Consider the following 16,308-nt stretch of genomic DNA (forward strand, 5'->3'; position numbering starts at 1 on the left):
ACACACACACACACACACACACACACACCCCTCTCACAGATGGAAAGGAAGAAGAGGGGAAGTGGAAAGGGCAGGGGAAGAGAAAACGCAATGAGAAGGACAGGATAGAGCAAACACTGTGGCTCAGACACAGTTCAATGCAGACTGTGTGCTTTGTCCTTCTGAGGCCTGGTATTCAATTCTCAGTCCTGTAAAACAACAACAACAACAACAACAACAACATCATCCTGTTTTCTATCTGTTCTGTTGTGTATACGTGAGAAACTTTCTGGTCCTCATCATCCTGGGCTGGAGTCATCACTTGGGCATTCTCCCACTGCATTGCGGGCACTGTAAGGATGGGGGCTGGGCTTATCTGGGTCGTACTTGTAAATCAGGCTTGACAGGCACTCAATTCATGCTTCAAAGAAAGGAGGTCATAGAGTAAAGGAGAACTTCGGGAAAGCAAATGTAAAAATACTAAACATTTTCCATTAACTTGGGATATTAACATTTTTCTCAAATTAAAACATGTCATCTCCTGAAACTGCAGCCAAATTATTTAGTATTTTGATTGTGTTTATAATAGCAAATTAGATTTTGTGAGGACTTATAACTGCTGGATTTTTATTCTATGTATCAGTACTAAACCAAACACTTTATGTTATTAACTGTGCTCAATAAATAATTAATGAACATGATCAAATATTCACTTGAAATGCTGGGCACAAGATTCACTTCCTATTCATCATCATATTCCCATTTTCTATTACTTTGTGCCAAATACAGTTGATATGTATAAATGTTTGCTGAACTGAGGAAACCTAGGAATACTAAGGCCAGAGACGTTTTAGGATGCGATTCCTATTTATACTGTGTAAGACTATTCAAAATTATTCCAGCATCAAAGTTCAATACTTAGTGGTTTAGGTTTTCCAACAAATATCACTATTCAAAGTTAACAAAGTTAATAAAGTTAACTCTGAAGTATAACTGAAAATATTCCAAATTCTATCTAGCAAAAATTGTCAATGAAGTTAGCTTTAGCATTTGAACGGTATGATTGTGATGTGCTTGCGTGGCAGTGTGTTATTAGTATAAGATAGCTGTATGTTTCAAGGTGCAGTTGGCTACACCTGCTTTCTCTTTAATGCTGGAGGCTGAACCCAGGATCCTGTGCATGCTCCATCACTGACCTCTAATCCTTACCTCCAAATGGACTGACTAAAGCAAACACCAGTGAAGTATGAACCATCTTTGCACATGTCTTATGAAAACTGTGCCCGTGAATAAGGAAGGTGTCTATAGCTAAATACAATGTTTTCCTAAAAAACATTTAACCTGGGTTTGCAATACTATCAAATATGAAATATTATTCTCTAAATAAATCTCTATGAACCAACTAGGCAAGTCTCACATTCTAACGCATGCATAAAATGAAAGGGACCTAAAGATATCTCCTGTGAAAGATACTGTTTCAGACCCTCGTATCCAATCCGTTGTGTTTGCTACCTCCACGGAGACACGGTAACGAACAACTTCACATTACACTTGACATAATAAGGGAGTTTCTGATAATCAAACAAATCCCTACTTTAATTACATAAATTTAAAATGAGTCTAAAAATTTAAATTACCAGTATAAGTCGCATTAAGTTTGGCCCTGGGAGGGATGGGAGGGCGCATTCTTAAAGTGACACATAAAAACAGCAATTGTCTTAATTTGTGTGCAGTGCACTCCACACAAAAGCCCTAAATATGTTCAAATTAGAGCGAGCTGCTTGATTGTCACTGCAGTCTCATGTCACATTAATGCATGACAAACATTAAACCATACACTTAAATGGCAATTTATATCATTTAAATGTTTACTGCCAGACTAGCTCATCACTCATTTAAATGTGACTTTCTGACAGCTAATTTCAGTTAATTTTCTCCAATTCACTTAATTAGAACTTTCAATCAGGAAGGACTTCCATGTATCTTCAAGAGTGCATCCTTTTTGGTTGTTCAAACTGTAAGGTAATGAGCTGATGAAAACCCTGCTGCAGGATTAAAGTGGAGGATGTGCGAGTCTATAAGCCAGCATCACTACACAAAGCAGGCTCACAGCGTGAATTCTGAGGAAGAACGTACTTATTTATGTAAATAATACTCTCGCCAGTAGTTTAAATAAAAAACGTTTAGTTCATATATACCCACTATTGAAACAATAAAAAAAACCCTGCATCTAAGCTAATTAAAAATTAATGATTTCAAAATTGTTTAATAAGATGAAACAGCCAGGAGTCTCCTGAGTGTCCATGGTATTGTGATTTGAGACTATAAAATTCTACAAGGCTCAGAATATGAAGAAGTGCAAATGAAGTTTCTCAATATTAAAGCTCTACAAATAGTGCAATTTTGTTTTATGTGTCATCAGAGCTGCGAGTTTCCTAATGGTTGATTACTCCTTTATGCACATTTGAAATGGTGAAGTTGGTTTGATTTAAATGCTTTAGGCTTTATATCTTGATAGTGCTTCAGAATTTTAAACAAAAAACACTGAAGAAACAGCACTGTGTGCCCCTACTATGCTGCAGACACAGGCAGAGTCTTCACATGCCAAGGTTCAGCCTTCACAGTACTGCACATCAGTCCTGAAGGGGTCAACCAGCAATTCGCAGAATTACTGGCAAAATGTATTCAAGGAGGTGATAAACACATTAGTGAATAAGCACATAGTTTTTAAAAAACCTAAAAATTGTATTAGTTTTTTTGTTATTTTTTTTAAGTACCACAGGAAAACTTTAAAATGGAATCCAGAAGAAGGGTGACAGATCTGAGAGGTTTCTAAGAAGTTTTGGAATCATTCCAGTACAAGTCAGCTCAAGGCTTTAACCTCCTTTTGACAGCATTGAAGGACAGTTGCCTGACCTAGAGTGTGCACAGATAAACAAGTGTACACAGTACACACTTGAAGGAAGAAGAGAGGATAAGCAGAAGGCCAATAAAGACAAAGAAAATAATTCAAAGAGGAATAGTTTGGATATGTATCTTATAACTTTGAGATTCAAAAGCATAAAGGACAAACTCCCTATTAAAAATCTTCAAAATCTTTTGTATACAGTTTTAAAAACTACATTATATAAAATTTATGTGGACCCACATTTTCAGAAAGTGTGAGTGTATTTGTGTATGCACGTGTGTGCGCATACACACACACACACACACACACACGCACACACACACACGCACACACCATATATACCATGTCAGTGGAATGCTAAGCATTTGGAGTTTTTCAAAGCCTTTAAGACAGTCTTCATTAAGGCTGGAGTTAAAGAAGGTTTTCAGCTAGGGGATAGTAACATTTTTTTTCATGCTGCTTTCAACCCAACAAATCAATTGTAGGCGAGTGCCTACAGGCTGAAGACATCATTTATATCCAATGTGTGCTCTGAATAACATTTGTAAAAAAGAAAATCCAAGAAAATATCCAACAAGCTATAGTAATATTCAACTCATCTTGAGTTATAAAATAAAGCAGTGACTAGCGTCCAATTGTTAAGGATCACATAAGATTATGCAAAGACTACCGCATGAAACTTTGCACAAACTGTCACTCCAATCCAGGGGGACTCATATTGGTCTTGACAAACTGTCTGGGGGTTGATATCTGTTTCCTTAATGGGATCTATTAGGCAGAGACAAAAAAATTGCAAGATGCTAAAAAGTACAGAACGTAGATGCCAAATATAAACACTTATTAGGAACTTTCAATTGCTTGGCTCTTTTACAAAAATCTCAGTAAATTAAAATTTTAATATATCATAAAAATAACAATAAATTGTTCATAAATGATTGTGTCAGGAATAATTATAGTAAATATGAATATGTGTCCAACAATAAATCTTACAGAAAGAACATAATCCATTTCCTTGAAACCAACTCATTAACGAAATGAATTATTTATTGATATAAAATGTTAAATAAAATTATTCTCCTTTGGTAGAGTGAGGTCAAATGATTTGCTAACATATAGAAAGTTTACTTTTTCCAAGGTATTAATCTATTTGAAAGTAATAATAATAATAATAATAATATTTAGCACTAATTCTATTAATTAATAAAGGCTTTAGGAATACTATAGCACTCTCCTATAAAATTCAAGTTTTATTAACATGAAAATAAGGTAAAAATAAAAGAGAGTCAATTTTAATTGACAAAAGAAATCCTAGATACTTGTTAATGACAAAGGAGCTGTGGCTGACAGTTACCTCTGGTTTCCATGCTTGTAAATCCTTAATCTGTGTTAATATCAATATGATATTCCCACTCAGTGCTATCACAGATGTAACTTTGTGAACATCAAATAAAATGACCAAATATCATCTAATATACTAGTAAGTTTGATTCTCAGAACCAGGATGTCAACAGCTAACATAATAAAGAGAAAACAGAAAAGGCCCAAGGCCCATGAGTCCCAGGCTCGCACTTCTCCACACCTACACTACTTCCATTCCCAGCTGTCAAGAGGCCTGATTCAGAACCATGATGCAAAATATCACACTTACAAATTTCAAATAAAAAGATAAAACTCGCCGGGCAGTGGTGGATCCCAGCACTCGGGAGGTAGAGGCAGATGGATCTCTGTAAGTTCAAGGCCAGCCTGGTCTACAAGAGCTAGTTCCAGGACAGGCTCCAAAGCCACAGAGAAACTCTGTCTTGAAAAACCAAAAAAAAAAAAAAAAGGGGGGGGGGCTGGAGAGATGGCTCAGAGGTTAAGAGCACTGCCTGCTCTTCCAGAGGTCCTGAGTTCAATTCCCAGCAACCACATGGTGGCTCACAACCATCTGTAATGGGGTCTGGTGCCCTCTTCTGGCCTGCAGGCATACACACAGACAGAATATTGTATACACAATAAATAAATAAATAAATAAATAAATAAAGGAAAACAAAAAAAAAAGATAAAACTCACTAATTGTACTAACTTGTTATATACGTAATTATAAGATGCATATGACACATTTTAATGAAAAAATAAAAAACAATTTCATAAAATTTTACTTAAAACTTATAGTTAAGAGGTCCAATGCAAGTGAGTCTATGTAGTGATATGTTTCAAAAAAGGTGATACATCAAGTTATAAGCTTGGATTTTTAAACTTTTTTCATTTGAAGTAGATGTAAAAAGCCTTCTGCCTCTAAACACACACACACACACACACACACACACACACACACACGAACAAGGAACAGGCCTGTTATGTTTGCATGTGCTGGATTTCAAACACTAGTGGTAATGTTTCCTTAACATTGATATACGACCTTTGTAATTTACATTGAAGAAAGCTGGTTTTTTCAGCCTAATTAGAACTGTTTCAAATTTTCCTGCTAAATATATGATATAAAGTCCTTTCAACTTTTTTATTCTAAAGTTTCTTTCCATGTCAGCTTTGTTCCAATCAAAATATGCTTTGAATTAAATGATTTTGATTGAATATGTGGATCACATTTCACGTCTAAGATTTAAAGTCCAAAAAGGAAAAGTTTAGCCTGTTCAAACAAAGCAAACGCAGCCACTTTGCGGAAGGCTCTTCGCTTTCAGAAGACTGACAAATTGTTTGTGTGCACCACCAGGTCCAGTTCCTGCAATAGTTGCCAGATTTCCTGTCTCTCTAACAAGATAGATATGTTAACTCCTGAGGTGCTGGCTGTGAATCTGGGCAAAATCTGGTAACTTTGGTGAATTTTAGGAGTTTATGCCTTTGAAACAGATCTAATGACAGTAAAATAAAAATGTGTAACTATATTATTAATGCTTTCAAACAATAAAAGTCATAGAAAAAATGAACTATTTCTCATATTGGACAGATAAAAATTTAGAATACAAGTATGTTTTCCAAATGTGATTTGCTAAAAATGACAAACACCTGTCAATCCTTATTTTTAAAATGCATTAATTTCACCTTTTAAAAGTTGTTTTTTAACAATTATTTTTATAGGTGAAACAGAATTAAAACTATAATATTTAGCCAACTAAAATCAACTAATATTACCTTAATTTCTCAACAATTGATTATAAGCATATCAAACTGCTTTGGAATCTGGATGTTTTCCCTACTATATAAATATGCAAAAATGTTAAGCAATTATAATACTATTTACACAGAAAGGTCTAACTTTGGAAGCTTGAAAATATGTGTAAAAATGTGACATTTAAGACTAATACATCATGAAAGGAAAAGGGGAAAAGGAGGACCAAAGATTAAAAGGAAAAAAGCTGTAAGATACTAAGAATAAAAATTATACTTGACAGTTTTAAAAAAAAAGGACTGTAGTTGCCACGCTCAAGTTCTGCAGGCAGAGCAGATAGAGAAATCACTGGTGGAGCTGCACGCTCACACTGCCCTTGAACCGCAGAGGGAGGGGAGATTTGAGTTCACCTCCACATTTTTGTCATTACTAAAGAGCAGTGAGAGATAGTATCACACCTTGATAAAACCATCAAGCACCCATGCATCTTTTGGCAGGAGAACATTTTGCCACAATTGTTATTGTGCAGTTTTAAATGGACTAGTCAACCAGCTGTTATATATTTTGCACACTGAAGGCCATGTTTCCTTTGAAATTCGTAATTTTAATCTCAACTGAAGTCTGTATTGCTGTGTGCCAAGATCAAAAGGATTAGGCAAACTTGTACAATTACCTCCTTTTCAGAGAGATGATTTTTTTTTCTGAATGTTTAAAATACTTCTGTATGCTGACATTTTATCCAACTATTTTCTTTAGAACTATAGAACATTAAAACATTTAATTAACATTTCAATCTCGGATCATCCCTCTCTAACATCTAGGAATTCAGAACAGACAGATGCGTTAAAGCAGCTGTAGTGTGACACATATAGTAATATACACATTTTTTTGTATTCATATCTAGTTAGGTAAGAACAGGTGAGGAGCAACTGTTCCAGCCTATTCCTTCTATTATTTACATTCTGTGTACTGTTGATTAGACAACAACTCAGAGAACAACTCATACAACAATATATATGTGGCCAGAGAAATTTAACAGGACGTAACAGGTAAAACCGTGTTGTGACATTTCAGAATTGTCTGAGATGAGCCCTGTAGTTGGTGCTAAGCTTTCTAGCAGGCAACATAGAGAGAAACTTGAACAATTACAAGAGTCAAAATGATCATAATTTAAAAACAAACCAGATGGCCTGAAAATACATTATTTCTATTTCTGAGATAAGAAATTCCTCCCTTGGCAATTATGATGGAATCCAGGTATGTGACTCACAGAGGAGCTTACTTAACCCTCAAGTAGATTTAAAGTACAGACAAATGGAAAGGCTGCATACTCTTCAGGCAATCCTAAATAAACTTGATTTCTACAAGGGAGGCTTTGAATGGTAGATTCTAGAGAACATTTCATGACAAGTACTTGGAACGTAGCCATTTCGTCAGTTAAGTGCAGAACCACATATCTAAAAAAACAGGTAAACTGAGTTATAAGACTTTCATCATTTCTAAAAAATTTAAGGGGCATAGAGAGAAAGATGTGAGCCCATATGGAAGGCAGGTCCACTTTCATTTGCATGGGACAGTGGCCTACAATTAGAGGATAGGGCTAAGATTTCCTCAGAGTGTAATTCTAGCTAAACTTTCCCACACCGATACACAAAAGCTTCCAAATGCCAGGCACAATGTGCCATTCCTCGTAGACACTGAAATATGTGAACTATGCACTAAGGGCTGCTGAGATGGCTCAGTGGGTGAAACGCTGCGTAGGTGCAGAAAATTGAGTATTTTTCCTCTTTAAACACAATTTAAGACTATTTGTGTAAAAACTTCTGGAAGTTTTCTTTTATAGTAAGTTACAAAAAGAAGGAAAACAAAATAAAAAAAAAACCTCTCTACATTTGCTTATCTGCACAGATATGATAAATATTAGCAGTCAATTGCCTTTGAAGATGGCTTGACTAGAATCCCAACTTGCCAGATGCAGTTTAATCCCATAGGGATGCCAGACAAAAACAAGGAGCTGTCTGCATGGCACCAGTAAGTCCCTTGGCTGACTGTCATAAACTTATACTGGCAAATAAAAATTCCTGACAATAGGAATACTATAGTTTTCAATCTTTGCTTCAAGAAAAGCAAACAAAGAATACACACACACACACACACACACACACGTACGTTCTTCAACTTTCATTTTTTTAATGTATTGTTAAGTTTGGTCAGAACTTCTGTATGACTGACAGACTTTCATTCTGTAACTCTTGATTACTGCTAGTATCTCGCTTATCTGTTCGTCCAGCAAATGTATACTGTGCTGGGCTCTGAGACGAGGTGTTCTCTGGAAGGAAAGGGGAAAGTGCGTGAGCTCCAAGCGAAGGAGGGGCAGTCCAGAGGAGAGGTACTGAGAGCCTTCTTCATGACGGCAGCACGGTGGACTGGGCAATGGTTCAGTGAGTGAGAGTGCTTACTCTTCTTGCAGAGGACCTGGGCTCGGCACATCTGTAACTCCAATCACACACAAGATGAACATACATACATTCAGGATCACACACACGCACATAAAAAAAAAAAAACAGTAACGCAGGAGGTGAGGCTAAAGCTTGGTGGCAGTGTGATGGGCTAGTAAGCTGGATACTCTGGGTTCAATCCCCAGCATATGGAAAAAATGAAAAGAAAAACGAGAGCGTCTCAAACAAATAGGGAAGAAAAAATAGGGTTCAGAGAGATGTGAAGTGGAAGTTATTATTTACAACTGAATGTCAATGAGAAGGAAGATTGGGTTTGAGACACCTGGCTTTCAGGTTTGCACTCCAACTATACTGTAGCAAAAGAAATCCCTCTGGTAGACTAGTTGAATTTTGAATTTAGTATTAATATTTTAGACTTTTTTTCAGTGCTAAGGTAATATTGGTACTTTACTATCAAGCTATATTCACAGTTCTGTATTTTATTTTACAGATTTAAAATTAATCCTAAGACTTTATTTTAGATGTAAGGTTGAAAATTAAAAGAAGTTTATATACTATTTCAATATTAAAATAAAACTATGTCCATACTCAATAGAGGGATTTCCAAGTCCTGCCTTACTATTATCATCATTATTATTATCACAGTGAGAGTCTCACTGTGAAGTCCAGGTTGATCTCAAATTCACAATTCCCTCTCCTGTGCCTCCAAGACACACAACTACAGCCATGCCATGCCACACTAGTTTCTTACCCAGTAAGAATCTGGGTAACAAAATGACCACCAAAGCTTTATAGCAGTGTCGTCAAATAGAGACGTATGGAAACCAAATACATAATATTAATTCTTCTAGGAGGCACAGGTGAATCAATTTTAATAATGCTTAATTAAAACCAATAAAAAGTATCATTTTTATATTAAATCTAAGAATCTGTGATGTGTTTTAAACTTACTATGTATATAATATACATTAATGTAAACAACCCACATTCCAAGTTATCTATAGCCACAAGGTAAATCTTATAAAGCACCAAGTCCCTAGAAGACTAAATGATTTCCAGTGTGGTTTTGAGGTCGCTGCAGTTCACAGCACCATAAAGAACGGCTAGACCGTGAGACATGACAGCAGTCATCCAGCATCTTCAGCAGTGGAGCAGACATAATGTTCTGCCGCACATGTTCTTTCACACTTTACAGATCTCCGGAGAAATGTGGCAACATGTGAAAAATGGCACTCTGTTCATCCTCTTTAAATAGAGACAAAAAGCAAAATCTACCCAGCGCTGGTCCTTCTGCCAACTTACCACCCTTAAAGGTCCCTGGTTAGGACTTTTCCATATTGGCTGTCTACAGTTAGACACTCATAGACCATAAACTTATCACTGAGGATACAATCCTTGCTGAAAGTTAGCCATGTAAATCTGTGTGTTTTCATCAACCGTACGGTAAAGCACCTCATATTTAATAGAAGATTAACTTCTGTCTACTACTAGATAGTTCTTAGAACCTACAACACAATTCTTTACAGTAAGTTGTGGATACAATTCTCTCTGAATTATCAACAGAACGCTATGTAATAACCATTTTAATTTTAGTATACAATCATGAATAAAAAGGCGTGAAATCAACAATATAAATGTCTTGAAAGAATTAAATAAATGTTATTTTCGATATCTGCTTCCTTCTCTTTGACTTAGCTAAATTCTTGCTTTCTGTTCTCAGTACAACAAAGGCGCTACTTTTGCTATTGTAAGATCATTGTATGGGTCTTGGGGGCTCATTTTCCCTCAGTTCCTTTCTGCTACTGACTCTCTTTCTGCCATCCTCGCTATGGACCCTCTGGCCGTTTAGACACGGAGTGTTTCTCTTTTGCACGTTCTCAGTGTTGCTTCTCCTCACGATTCAGCCCCATACTCCAGCTAAGAAGGGACAGGGTCCAGCTACCTCCAGTGGGGATCATTCTAGAGTTTCAAATCCAAATTGTGAACTGCTTCATTTTTTTTTTTTTTTTTTGGTATATTCATGTAATTCAGCCTAACACAGTAGCAGGGATGGGTAGTTTCTCCTTTGACATGTGCACCCTCTCTCGTCAGCTCATAGTAGTTTCTCCATTCGCCCAGTCAAGTAGGACGTGGCAGCCATCCTCACCCTTCCTCTCACCCTCGGAGCCTCACCCAACCCAAACAAGCCTCCTCCAATCTTCAGAACTCCTCCCTCCCTCCTTCCCTCTGTGACTATCTTTGGATCCAGGCTTCACTATTTCTTGGCTCAATGATTCTAAACATATCCAAACCATACCCTTTCTCTATAATTTTCCCCACTCATTCTCTTCTACTCATTATGCCTGAAATCTGACCCAGGCACCACTTCCCTTAAAGTTTTCACTGGCTCTCCTACCTCTAAAGCAGTGGATTTCCAACTTTAAGTAGATCAGCTAAGGATCATATTAAAACCCACATACCCAGACTTCCACTCAGAGTTTCTGTTATGGCACATCGGGATGGAGGTCAAGAATTTGCCTTGTGACAAGTTCCCAGATTATATAAATGCTGCTGGTCCAGGAACCACCTTTGACTACCACTTGTTTGAAGACGTAAAATGTTCACACTGTTTTCAAATCCTCCACGTAATTCACAGTACTGCATTCTACCATCGAATTAACTTTAGCTCACATGTTGCATGACTTTGCCCATTCTGAATCTTGTATTTTAACTGCCCATTTCCGTGTTCTTGTTCCATTCCTAGAAAACCCTATACAGTCTTTGTGAGTTGTGTGGGGGAGGGGTAAAGAGGTGTGTGTATGCGTGTGTGCATGTGTGTGTATGTAGGATGCACTAAGGACATGCTAAGCATATATGCTATCACTGAGCTTTACCCAGCCCTCCATACTCACCTTTTTGAAACAGGATCTCACAATGGAGCTTTGGCTGTCCTGGAATTTACTATGTAGACAGACCAGGCTGGTCTCCAACTCACAGAGATCTGCCTGCCTCTGCCTCCTGAGTGTTGGAATTAAAGGTATGAGCCACCATGCCTGGCTATACTCATCCTTAAAGATGAAGACCAAATGTAGGCTTGTCCTCTATAGTCTTTCCTAACCTTACTAAGAAACAGAACATTTCCTCTTTGGGTCTTATTATAGACAGACAGACAGACAGACACACACACACACACACACACACACACACACACACACACTTTCATGGTAGTCCTGCCTCTCATTTATACCATACAATATAAATACCACACTTATTACTTGTTACATATGTATTATCACAAATTATATATGTATTTTAGCTTATTTATTGTCTATCTGCCTCACTAAACAACAAATTCCCATCAAAGCAGATACTATATATGGTTATTCTCACTTTTTTATTACTTGCATGTAATCGGTATTTAAAAAGTACTGGAAATAAATGACTGTGTCACTTAACCTAGTTCCCTAATTAATTACTGCTCTGTCTGTCTCCTCCTTAAAATAGCAGCCCCAAAGGGCAGGTGTCACTGTCTTGCAATTTCATGATCATAGATCTAATTATCCAGAAGGGTCTTAACACTTGCCTACTGAATTTAAGCATTCTTCTGGTTTAGTACAGCTCAATAACTATATGGAGGGTCTATGATCTTAAAACATTGTATAAGCAGTTAGAAAATGAGGACAGAACTCTATCCAGTTGATGTGTTCAAGCCTGGCAGAGTTTTAGTCCGTGAATTTCTGTCGTTACTGGCCATAGCCACCACGATTCTGCAGTTTGTTAACTGTTAACCACATAAATAGACTGAGGTGGGATGTTCCTCGGAGAAAAGGGAGAGTGAAGTCAACACTGAAGTGTCATTAAAGGCTTTACTTTCTCTTCATGAACCCCAGAAGAGGGATGCAAAGAGCATCATGACAGCTGACAAAGGTTCTAGAAATGTGTATATATTACGGAAGGAAAATGCGTGTGCAGCGTGAGTTGAAGGTGGATGCACTGATCAACCAAAGCAGAGCAGAAGAGAAACAGCAGAGCAGAAGAGTACAAAGAGTCTAGCCGGCTTAGGATGCCCTGCTTCATGTGGAATGTTTTAGAGTGATTATTTTATTTAATCATTACAATAATCCTAAGAGATAAGCCCTACATTTTTAAAAGCTGTTTTACAAATGAAGCTAAGAATGCTTCAGTAAAATGCCTGATGTCACACAGCCAGTAAATGTCAGAGCTGAAACCTGAACCTCATCTGTCTGAGTCCTAAAGTAAGGCCATTAACTACTCCACATTCTTCTGAATAATTTTCATTTTGATGCAGAATAATAAAGGCCAAAGCTCATTCTAAAAATTTAAAACTAAAAAATGATTTGATACTAAGAAATTACAATTTAATTATTTTATATATGATTTTTGAGTATTGCTGAATATATAATAAGCAAAATGTACTACATCAATATGAAGCCTTTATTTACAGGTTTTGTTGTTCTTTCAAACAGGCTTTTGCACTGACACATAACTTTTTTAAACTAATACTTTCATCTTGTATTACAGTTTACATTCCTGTCTTCCTTGCCAGAATGTGGATTCCACAAGGCATGATTATATGTATCTGCTTCTCTGGAACTGAGCATATTGTAGACATTTGATAAATATTTATTGAATGGAGTAAGAATTTATACTCTAGCCTTTTTCATTATCTTTATTGTATATTAATCAGCAGTCTTCAGATCAAGGCAGACAATACCCATGATGTCTGTCGGCTGGTAACCCTAAAGGCTCTTGGTAAACCAGTGATTCCTGGGGAGAAGAGAACAAGAAAAGAGTCCAACCAGCTTATCAGTGAATATCTACAGACACCAGGAACTTACAAAACTGTGATTCATGTAGTTAAAAGTTTTACATTTTGTCTAGACATAAGTTACTTCAAACCAAACTGTTGTGTGGAAAGAATAGAAAAAACAAACAAACGTGTCTCTTCCAATTTTGGTAAAATTCATTTACCCACCAGACATATGTAGTTCTTAATTTTCAGACAATGTTTTAAATATTTTCATATAACTACACCAAACAGACTGTTCTATAGGGTTATGTTTTTTTTTCATTTTAAAAAGTGATGTAACACATTTTGTTTTCTGATTCTAGTATTTCTTAAATGTGATCTGATAATTGCTTTTAGATTGAACTGTTACACCTGACAATAGCTTTTAAATTAAAAATGAGCAATTCTGTTTTGAGTCTTACAGCTTTTCTCACAACCCTAGGTCCCCTGGGAAAATATACACAGTGCTTCAAATCAGGGCTGGAATCACTGTTGGGTTAGGAGAACTGGATCAAGAACTTAAATGTGTCTATTCTGTAAAGTACCATCTTTCTCCTGTTGTTCAAAACCATAACTCTTCTCAGTGGATTCTCTACAGGCAGTGTGACTGTAGATACTGCTATAATGTCACGATCCAGCATGGGTCTAAGTAGCGATAACAGCATTTACATTTTTCCTAAACATGTGGGTGAAAAGACAGGCAGCATGTTAAGAGTTAATTGAAACATTCCTGTTTGAGAAGGACAGAGGAGTGGGGGTGGGGGAGGGGGAATGGAGGGAGGGGGAGCAAGGCCAGGAGATGCAGAGTTAATCAGGGAGCAAATCCAAAGCCAGGCATGGATAGGCCTCACTAATGAGCCTCAAGTACCCTGCAGTGGTTTTCAAACTTAACTGGCTTCAAAAGATGCCACCCCATGACAGAATGCAGCTAGCCATAAGAGGAGGGTGATTAGAATAAATGACTGGAGTAATTAACTCTGATGTGAAACCACCTGATTGGAAACGAGAAGCCAAGAGCTATTTAGCTGATGGTCCTGCAGGAGAAAAGGAAGCTTTCCCTTTCTCTTGTGTGGTGTTCAGTCAGAACTCCACTCTTTCAAGTAGGTATTTGGTAGCACTAATGAAAAGCAGCTTTCATTCAAGGGCCTCTCAAGGGCCTTCCCATTCATTTTGAAAGGGGAAGAAAATAAAAGCTTCAAAGTAGAACTAATTTACTTTACTCCCTTACCTCTTCGTGAATTTTGCATTTGAGAAGTACTCATTCTTATTCGAACTAACACTCTACCTTCAAATGATGTCATAAAACTAACTTTATAAAACTGATGGGACAGTTAGTTTCTGAACTAAAATAAAACCGTTTTTTTCCTTTAAAAATGTTTTACATGGAAAACTCAAAACTGATAGCAATTAGTTGTTGACTGGCTACAATACTTTCCAAGTGCTACTGGAATAATTCTTCCCATGGCAAAGAGAGTTTAAGGAGAAGGTGAAGCATGACTGTAATGTTCATGTTTAGTACAAAGAAATAAGGCAGAAGTAAGGAAAGAAAGGATACTATTTTTTACAGGAAGTTAGTTTTCTTACAGTTACAAACTGACCCAAAGAATTTACCACTCTTTCTTATTGGCTTTATTTTACTGGGAGAGGGTGTGATGGTTGTGTGTGTGTGTGTGTGTGTTTGTGTGTGTGTGTGTGACAGAGAGAGAGAGACAGAGACGGAGAGACAGAGAGAGACAGACACAGAGAGAGAGAGAGAGAGAGAGAGAGAGAGAGAGAGAGAGAGAGAGAGAGAGAGAGAGAAGAATTACAAAGACTTGGGGCATTACTACCTGCTGTTTTACAAGTAATCATCAATTCAGCAGGCCAGTGTTGTTCTGTACCCGCTGAGTTAATGTCCTTCCGCATACCCCTCCCCCAGACAGGTTCACCAGCCATCCTGTAACCACAGTGCCACAGTGTAGTAGCACAATACCTAGCAAATGTTTATGCCTACACTCAGATTTATTTGACAGCTTTACACTATTGGGCATGATATAATTAAATGTTTTGACAGCTAAACAAAAACTGTATAAATTTAAAAGCTATTAGGAGCTCAGCATCTAGAATCAAAATGAAGTAATTTGCTTATACCTAAGGCATTCCAATAAAAAGCAGAAGGGTATCTGTCTATCCCAGTGTTTTAGCTAATTCGTTCGTTCTGTGAAAGATATTTCCTTCATAAATGTTGATGGTGAGTTTAATACTAACAAAGGCAACACAAACATATTTAACATGATCAATAAAACCTCCTTCATTATTTTCTGTAATTTCAGAAATATCAATAATAAAAACTCAACAACTAAGAAATAGTGCATTAGTTTAAAAGGCCACTGTGTACTAGTCTTAAAAGTTCATTAACACGAGGATCCTTAAAACTGAGCTACTAAGGACTAAGGAGGTTAACCCTTATTTTCCCAAGGGGCCAAGTTGTAGGTTTCAGTGTTCTTGCTGCTGTGGCAAATGAAGAATGACTACTACTCCTAAAGTCATAAAAACCTTAGAGAAGCCCCCTGCTTATAATCAGAGTTTTAGACAATGTTCTCATCAGCAGCATTATTTAAACACACAGAATACAAAGCTCAGATATTCTTTAAAGGTGAAAAAATTATAGTAAAACCAATTTGTCCATTAAACTCATATTATTTTGTTTAAAGATAAAGGGTGGCTTGAATTTAGTACATGGTATCATAGCATCATCTCTGTAAGTACAGACAGGGGACCGGCTTACAGTTATGCAGAGAGTCACATTTCAGTAAGAACCTGTTAGAGTCATTGCTGGAGCATTTGACTCTCTCAATATAAAATAATACTAAAAATTCACTTTTAATCATATAACAATCTTGGGAGACACTTTATCTTCAATAGAGGTAACAATGATTAGTTGTTTATTTAAGAAACAAATCACTAAAATGTTTGGAAAGCAGTCTACTTTTCTTCTCCATGTTTACATTTCACTTAATCATCCTTCCTGGAAAGACAGCTCTAGAGGAGGAAAATACTGAGAACTAAATCCTGTTTAACTTAC

The 16,308-nt window shown here is 36.8% G+C and overlaps 1 protein-coding gene across 3 annotated transcripts in view; it reads right to left on the minus strand.

Moving 5' to 3' along the window:
• Positions 1-16,308, minus strand: part of Lrba (LPS responsive beige-like anchor protein) — a 481,883-nt gene that overhangs the window by 67,536 nt on the left and 398,039 nt on the right. The window lies entirely within an intron of this gene.

The sequence above is a fragment of the Arvicola amphibius genome, chromosome 11 (genome assembly GCF_903992535.2).
Source record: "Arvicola amphibius chromosome 11, mArvAmp1.2, whole genome shotgun sequence".
NCBI lineage: Eukaryota > Metazoa > Chordata > Mammalia > Rodentia > Cricetidae > Arvicola > Arvicola amphibius.